At 41.0% G+C, this 9242-nt stretch overlaps 1 pseudogene; it reads left to right on the plus strand.

The window, feature by feature from the left end:
• The first annotated feature begins 5059 nt into the window (after nucleotides 1-5059).
• On the plus strand, nucleotides 5060-5174 carry LOC144999347 (5S ribosomal RNA; annotated as a pseudogene).
• Nucleotides 5175-9242: the final 4068 nt, after the last annotated feature.

Here is a 9242-nt window from a genome sequence, read left to right on the forward strand (position 1 = left end):
AATTAGTGTGCCGGTAAACCACACACGCTCCACTAACTTCTTAGCAAGGTGCAAAGTGTAATTTCATGGGATTGCATCAATTCACTTTTCCTAAAGTAAATAAGATTGGGAAATTTTTAAAACGTGTAGTTACTTTGTATTTCTTATTATACTTTTAATGAGAAGATGAGGTTGCCCTATCCTACCCGTTCGGCTAACGACCCTCCACCAATCAAGCAAACGGTGGGTGTGAGTGTACACCCATTAAGCGCCATTTTATAGGCCGCAACCTTATACCCACCTTATAGATCGGTTTCGTGAATGAGGCCTACTAACGGTAAGACTAGCATTTAGTTATACATATATATATTATTCTAGTAATATCATATTAGTATAGGGTTGTATTTTAAAACCTTTTAAAATCTAGGGTTTGAAATTTAAGTTGTCTAAATTAAAACTTTTAATCACAAATATAAATTTCAAAACTTTAGGGTAGGTTTTAAACATTTAAAACATGAAGGATCAAATAACAAATAATTCCAATTGACAATTAATATCCTAATTATCTTTATTTGATTTATCCAAGATTTCTTTTAAGATAATTATCAAAATAATTAATCATTTATCACATAAGGAAATTAAATATTTTATTAGATGATAAATATCTTTAATTAGATCAAGATTATAGTCATATATATGAAAAAAATGGATTAGGGTTGATCTAATATGATTAAGGTAAGTTTCCATAAGATAAACATGAAAAAATCCCGGTTTTGCCTAATCCAGACGCTCGGACTCGCCGAGTACAGGCCTACTCGCCGAGTCCACTTTGGAACTCACCGAGTACATGACTCATAAACCCAAAATCGAATTTTGCAGGTTTGTTTCAGTTAATCAAGCAACAATTTAAAGAAAACCAAGCTAGGCTCTGATACCACTGATGGGTTTTAGCCATAAGAACTTTCCTATGTGCGCATGCAAAACCCTAATTCTTGGATCTAGGCTTTCTAATTAAACATGCTTTGAATCCAAGACTTCTAATGGCTAATTAGGTTAAATAACAACATTGAAACAGATCTAGAATCATACCTTTGAGTTCCTTGTTGATCTTGTTGTCTTGGAGCTTCTAGAGTCACAAATGTCACTCCTCTAATGGCTTACAAACACCAATAGCAAGCAAGATGATTTAGGAGAGAGGAGAGGGGAGGAATTCGGACAGAGTATCTCTATTTTAGATGGTGTGTCGAATTCCCTCACCCCTATGGTCTATTTATACTTGTAGACTCCTTAAGGGTTACAACCTAAACCCTAATTGGATAATCTTCTCTTAAGGCTATCCAAATCCATTCCATAGATAACCCTATGGACGATTTTGGCTTATCCAAGCCCTAGAAATCGTCCATCCTATCTAGGATAAGGATTTATAGTCTAAAGTGTAACTATCAAACAATTGACAGTTTATACCCCTTTATTTAATTAATCTCTTTAAGTCACCAAATTAATTCCAATTAATCTATGACTTATATTAATCAAATAACCATATATATTATTCCTTATAATATTTACTCTCTCTTAACAAATCATCCATCAAGTTGCTATGGTGAAGGCAACCCAAAAGGACCATGCACAACCGGATCAAATACTTGCCTAATATAGTTGCAGCCTTAGACACTATTCCAACAGGTATTGCTATAATACATAAACCAAATGGGCCGACATTGGTGCCTTTGACCCATAGTACAGTGAGGAGACTCACCTCGCACTGCTGATTCAAACTGATAATACATGGCTGATGGTCCGACAAGTCCCCGAGCTATCACTATCAAATAACATCCAACTAACATTTGGGTTCCAATTCAAAACCAACAATCCATATATGAGGTAAAAAGACCATTTTACCCCTCACCTAGTTTGGTCCAAGAATAAGGCCCAAACTCACAATAAAAGAGGCCTATAAACCAAATAATCATCCAAAGCCCACTTATGGCCCAATTTTCCAAATTGAGCCCAAACCATTACATGGGCCTTACCCTGAAACCCATCAACTTTTCCTTAATCCAAAACACTTGTTCTCAAATGGCCTAACAACGTGTAACGCCCGCAGATCAAGACTAGTCAATTTAGAGACAATAAGCGTCAAAAATGACTTTTTGATAGAAGATTATTTAGGATGAATAATCCTAACTAAGTTGTAGTATATGTTACAAGGTTTCCGTGCATATAAAGAACGCCAAAATCCAAGTTATAACGAAGAAGTTATGACTTGTTAAAGTTTCGCGACAGAACCGGCACAATGCTGAATGACGTAAAAAGTAAATTTACGTTAGAGTGATATTTAGCCTTAGCAATCTAAAAGAGAATCGAAGATCTCGTTGTTAGTATCAAAGCGATAAAAAGTTAGGCGAGAACGAACGTCAAACGAAGAAGTTATGAATTTATAATGAAATTTTGTGTACCGGCTTATTAAAAATAAATAATAAAAATAAATTCAAAATTAGCCGACGGAATCTAAACGAACGTTGTAGAGCGTAGTCTCACCTTCGCGTGGATATAAAGAACGTCAAAAACGGAGTTCGTATGAAGGATATATGAATTTCCGAAGTTTATTAAATAATTAATAATTAAAATTAATTATTAAACCCCGACATTATCCGAAGAGGAGTCAGTGATCCGATCCGAAGTACGCCCCGCGTACTCGTGTACGCTCCGCGTACACCGAAGATGTCGACATTCGCACTCGAGTTCTTCGGATGATGCATGCAGTGACGAATTCGGACGCGTACGCCCCGCGTATGCCTGTACGCCCCGCGTACTCTGAGGCTCCGGCTTCATATAAATAGGATGCGAGGCTGCCGAGTTTCTTTGCTATTTTTCTCCATTCTCTCTCCCGTTTTGCCTCGATTTGTGTGCCAGAAATACCCCGAAGCCCCGGTAGTATTCTCGATCCCCGAAGCAAGTCCCGAGATCCCGAAGATCCTGAGAAGTGCGGTTTCCAAGTCGAAGCTCTACCCGCGAGAAGTTCGATTTTTTTGCGGAGATCTTCCAGATCTACCGAAGAATACTACTTCTGCAAGTCATAGTGATGTCCGATCATCTTCTGATCAAGTGAGTGTATACTACCTTTCATAAACACGATAATAATACAAGTATGGCTTGAGTGTATTAAGTTTATTGTTGTCTATATGTGTGAGTGTGTAGTTACTTTCTTCTAACACATAAATGTGACGTATTTGCTATGAGATACGTGCTATGTGTTTATATGTTATTTGTCTATTTGAGATGGGCATGGAAATTGGAGTTTTATACAGGTGTTAAATGATTTAAATTGTGTAGGTATTTATATCTACAAAATTGTTGGGTAGAACATAGGTATATGGAATAGTTGGTGACTATGGAGTTAGCGCCTATTTGAGTAAACCTTGGCGACTATGGAGTTAGCGCACGTTGAGTAAACTTTGGCGACTATGGAGTTAGAGCTTGTTGAGTAAGCCTTGGCGACTATGGAGTTAGCGCTTGTTAAGTGAACTTTGGTGACTATGGAGTTAGTGCCAGATAACTATGGATTTAGTACTTGATAAATAAGCTTTGGCAGCAATGGAATTCGTGCCAAATTCCTTACGAATAAATGAATGAAGGATAGTTGGTTCTTAGGGTAAAACCTTAAGAAGATAATGGGGATGGGTAATTGGGTTGATTGTTTGCTGATTACATATAATAATTATATTATTGTGGGTTGAAAACCCTATATGCTCACCAGGCTTCCAAGCCTGACCCACTCAGTTTTCTTTACATTACAGGTGATGGCACAAGAGTATAAGTTGGTGGACTTGACGAGAGATTTTGGATTATAGATCAGTAGTCATAAATAATTGTTATAAGATTTATTTTATATTGTTTATGCTTTTGGTCTGTATCGAACATGACATCCCAAGGTTTTATTATTTAATGAAAATACATTCTCTTTGAGAAATGTTTTGATAAATTTTATCATAATTTATTTTGGGAACAAATTCCGCAACTCTTTTAATCAAAAGATTACTCTGATTTTATAAAACAAAGCATAAACAAATCGGTCTTTTCTGGCCGTGAAATTGGGGATATCACAGTTGGTATCAGAGCATTAGTTTAAGCGAACTAGGAATATGGATTTATTTCTAGACTTAAACTTAGAATGCTAAGCAATGATTGTGAGTTGAGTGTGTAACACCCCCCTCTGGCACGTATCACAATATTGTCCGCTTTGGGCCACTCGGCACGAGGACTTCCCAGGGGGTCACCCATCCCGGTACTACTCCCGCCCGAGCACGCTTAACTGCAGAGTTCTTATGGGATCTGCTGCCCTCACGGCTTTAAAACGCGTTGTGATAGGGAAGGTATCCACACACCTTATAAGGAATGCTTAGTTCTCTTTCCCAGCCGATGTGGGTTCAGGTGCAACCCACCTTCACCCCCCATTATAGGGTTCGACGTCCCTGTCGAACACATCGACCCGTGCCCTAGCTCTGATACCATTTGTAACATCCCCCTCTGGCACGTATCACAATATTTTCCGCTTTGGGCCACTCGGCACGAGGACTTCCCAGGGGGTCATCCATCCCGGTACTACTCCTGCCCGAGCACGCTTAACTGCAGAGTTCTTATGGGATTTGCTGCCCTCACGGCTTTAAAACGCGTTGTGATAAGGAAGGTATCCACACCCCTTATAAGTAGATGTTTCGTTCTCCTTCCAAGCCGATGTAGGATCAGGTGCAACCCACCTTCACCCCCCATTATAGGGTTCAACGTCCCTGTCGAACACATCGACCCGTGCCCTAGCTCTGATACATTTGTAACACCCCCCTCTGGCACGTATCACAATATTGTCCGCTTTGGGCCACTCGGCACGAGGACTTCCCAGGGGGTCACCCATCCCGGTACTACTCCCGCCCGAGCACGCTTAACTGCAGAGTTCTTATGGGATCTGCTGCCCTCACGGCTTTAAAACGCGTTGTGATAGGGAAGGTATCCACACACCTTATAAGGAATGCTTAGTTCTCCTTCCCAGCCGATGTGGGTTCAGGTGCAACCCACCTTCCCACGACCACGTGGTTTGCCGTGAGGGCAGCAGATCCCATAAGAACTCTGCAGTTAAGCGTGCTCGGGCGGGAGTAGTACCGGGATGGGTGACCCCCTGGGAAGTCCTCGTGCCGAGTGGCCCAAAGCGGACAATATTGTGATACGTGCCAGAGGGGGATGTTACAAATGGTATCAGAGCTAGGGCACGGGTCGATGTGTTCGACAGGGACGTCGAACCCTATAATGGGGGGTGAAGGTGGGTTGCACCTGATCCCACATCGGCTGGGAAGGAGAACTAAGCATTCCTTATAAGGGGTGTGGATACCTTCCCTATCACAACGCGTTTTAAAGCCGTGAGGGCAGCAAATCCCATAAGAACTCTGCAGTTAAGCGTGTTCGGGCGGGAGTAGTACCGGGATGGGTGACCCCCTGGGAAGTCCTCGTGCCGAGTGGCCTAAAGCGGACAATATTGTGATACGTACCAGAGGGGGATGTTACAGAGTGTGTCCATTATATTTTAGGTAGTACACCTAAATTGACACAGACACTATTTTATTTTAGGAAAAATTGCCTAAAATGCTATTATGTGCTAATTGTTATATGTTTGCCATATATGATGTTAATTGTTTGGATCTATGGTCTGTTGCCGACCGGATCTGGAAACCTTATGTGTTTAGGATTCTAAGCGTGCGTCTACGATATTAGAACTAACATGTAAACGTTTCGGAGTGATAAGGATGATTTGAATATCTATCGTGACTAAGGATCTAAATTCACCTTATTCGGTGTATAGATCAAAAATGGTGAGAACGAGGAGTGGAGTTGGAAATGCTGATGAAAACAGGAATCAAATACCAGTAATTGAACAAATACCTGTTGTAGCAGCAGTGCCTGAACCAATGACAATGGTCGGAGTTCAAGTGATGATCCAGGCAATGTTGAATAATCAGATGGAAGAAACCAGACGTCTGATCAGGCAGAATCGCGAGGAATTGTCAATTCAAGTTGAAGCCCCGAAGTAAATGGAGGGCAGTCTGAAGGAGGAAACTACAGTGGGACCGTTGGTCAAGCCAGCCCACCAATAGTTCGCTAAAACAACCAGGATAGAGGAAATGATGGACGTGGATGCAAGTACAAGGATTTCATGGCATCCAAACCACCATGTCTTTCTGGGAGCCCGACACCGGTGCAAGTCATGGATTGGATCTCCGAAATGGAGACAATGTTTGAAAGTTATGAGTGTAGCAACAGACAGAAGACCGCTCTTGCAATCCCTCTGTTAAAATATGGAGTATTGAGCTGGTGGAAGTTACTGGCTGGTTCGATGCCCAAGGGGGAAGCTAGCAAGATGTCTTGGGAAGAATTCGTGGTGCAACTGAAATTGCAATACTGCTCTGAGCAAGATCTTCTGGAAATCAACAATGAGTTCCGGAATCTGAAGAAAGGAAAATTGAGCGTTACTGAATACGCTACGAGCTTTACGGAGAAGATGAAGCTTATTCCACACCTAATTCCAGCTGAGCTTTCCAAGGTCAACAAGTTTGCCAATGGATTACCAGCGGACTTTGGTCCGATAGTCAAACAAGCAACCACTCTGAAAGCCGCCATCTGGGTAGCCAAGAATGTTGAGACCCAAATAAAAGAAAAGGGTCTGGAAAGAGCTGAAGTTGGAGAGAAAAGGAAGCATGAAGGATCTTCAATAATCGACAAAGAAAGTAAATTCTCAAAATCTGGGGGAAGAGATGAAGCTAAGTGGTGTGAGAAGTGTAAGAAGAAACACTTCGGGAAATGTAGCAAGGAGATGACTTGCTACAAATGTGGGAAGACAGGGCACTACGCCAACAAGTGCGCACCTATCAAGAAGGTGTGCTATAGGTGTAACGAAGAAGGTCATATTTCTAAAGACTGCCCACAGAAAAACACGCCTCCACAGCCAAGGGAATTCAACATGTTCCTCAACGAAGCAGAAAAGGATGGGAGGATTAAAAGATGAAGACTTCATATTAATATATAAAGTCTGTATCAGGAAGCATAGCCTGTTAGAGGCGTAGAATAGGGTGAACTTGAACTTTTGTGTAATAGTTTCAAGATTTAATATAAACCCTGGTTTTGTTATCTGATGTATTGAATGATTATATGATTTATGTATGGTGACTTGGTTAACTGCGAGACAATACTTGGGACGAGTATGAGTAGGTGTGAAAGTAGAGATCTATACTACCGGAAGCACAGGACTCACGCTTGGATCAGGGGAAGTCACAAGGTTATCAAGAAGCTAGTAATTGATTTCGTTTTATTCAAGTTGGTCATTTCCCTTGTTTCGGTAATGACTAGTAGGATGATGGTTATTCCGACCCTAATGGTCATATTAATTGAGTCCGACCGCGATGAGAGGTCATCGGGGCACGACCCATCGGTTAGTTACAATAGATAAATGAATGTATTTATCCTTAGAAGAAGAAGGAGTCCACAATAAGGATTTATTTTGTAACTTAAAGATGTCGATCTAAAGTCCAACGTAGTACGAAGAGCAGATGCAGGGTTGAGCATCAAGGTTATTACTTAGAATGGAGAGATAACTTATGGAGTTAGTATACAAATCCTATTTCGTTGATGATTCCGGGACGTAATCATCCTAAGGAGGAGATAATTGTAACGCCCGTAGATCAGGGCTAGTCAATTTAGAGACAATAAGCGTTAAAAATGCTTTTTTTATAGAAGATTATTTAGGATGAATAATCCTAACTAAGTTGTAGTATATGTTACAAGGTTTCCGTGCATATAAAGAACGTCAAAATCCGAGTTATAACGAAGAAGTTATGACTTGTTAAAGTTTCGCGACAGAACCGACACAACGCTGAATGACGTAAAAAGTAAATTTACGTTAGATTGATAATTAGCCTTAGCGATCTAAACGAGAATCGAAGATCTCGTTGTTAGTATCAAAGCGATAAAAAGTTAGGCGAGAACGGACGTCAAACGAAGAAGTTATGAATTTATAACGAAATTTTCTGTCTCGACCTATTAAAAATAAATAATAAAAATAAAGTCAAAATAAGCCGATGAATCTAAACGAAAGTTGTAGAGCGTAGTCTCACCTTCGCGTGGATATAAAGAACGTCGAAAACGGAGTTCGTATGAAGGAGATATGAATTTACGAAGTTTATTAAATAATTAATAATTAAAATTAATTATTAAACCCCGACATTATCCGAAGAGGAGTCAGCGATCCGATCCGGAGTACGCCCCGCGTTGTAACACCGTGAATTTCAAAACAAAAATTTCAAATTTGTGTAAAACATAATTCATTTAATATTCATAAAACAACCATATTAATTATCCAACTCAAGTCAATACAACATCCCAAGATCACATATGTATAAACTCCATGTGTGTGTGTGTACGGATCAAGCCGGCGCCTTCCCGCGGTCGTCACTAGTACCTGAAACAATGACATCAAACACTGTAAGCACAAAGCTTAGTGAGTTCCCTAAAATACCACATATAACACATATTAGCCACTCGAGGCTATAACTCTGTGGGTCCGTGCACCCAAACTCTGTGAACCCTTAGGTTCTAACTCTGATAAACATGCACCACATAAATCACATAGAAATAATGCAGTACAACACATAACATACATGGCATACAATGCTCTATCACATAACTTTGGTTACCTACTCAAGGTAAAGTATAGTGAGAAGACTCACCTCGCGTATCTCGGTATCTCACGAATCCTGGAAATCCCTCGTGCTCGATCCTCCTAGCTCTAATCCTCATATATCATCACATGTCTCTGATTAACACTTTATATTTCTAAGGTTGACTATCCCTAAGAAGTCAACACAGGTCAACGGTCAACGGTCAATGGTCAACTTTGATCGGACTCGGCGAGTGCGCTATGGCGACTCGGCGAGTCTAGACGTTTTCACCAATTCTCTAGAATTCCCGTTTTACACGTCGAGTACTCCCCCTGACTCGACGAGTTCCATCTGGAAGAATCGCGGGGCCACCCCGACTCAACTCGCCGAGTCTCAAGAACAACTCGGCGAGTCCCAGTTCGACTCAGTCCACCTGTCGTCCCTCTCTAGCTCACCCTGACTCACTGAGTCAACCTATGACTCGATTGGACCACTCACTGAGCGAACCCAAGGCAATCTTCAAACTACTCGCCGAGTCTGTTCATCGGACTCAGCGAGTCCATGCCA

The sequence above is a fragment of the Lactuca saligna genome, chromosome 5 (genome assembly GCF_052625555.1).
Source record: "Lactuca saligna cultivar CGN05327 chromosome 5, ASM5262555v1, whole genome shotgun sequence".
Taxonomy (NCBI): domain Eukaryota; kingdom Viridiplantae; phylum Streptophyta; class Magnoliopsida; order Asterales; family Asteraceae; genus Lactuca; species Lactuca saligna.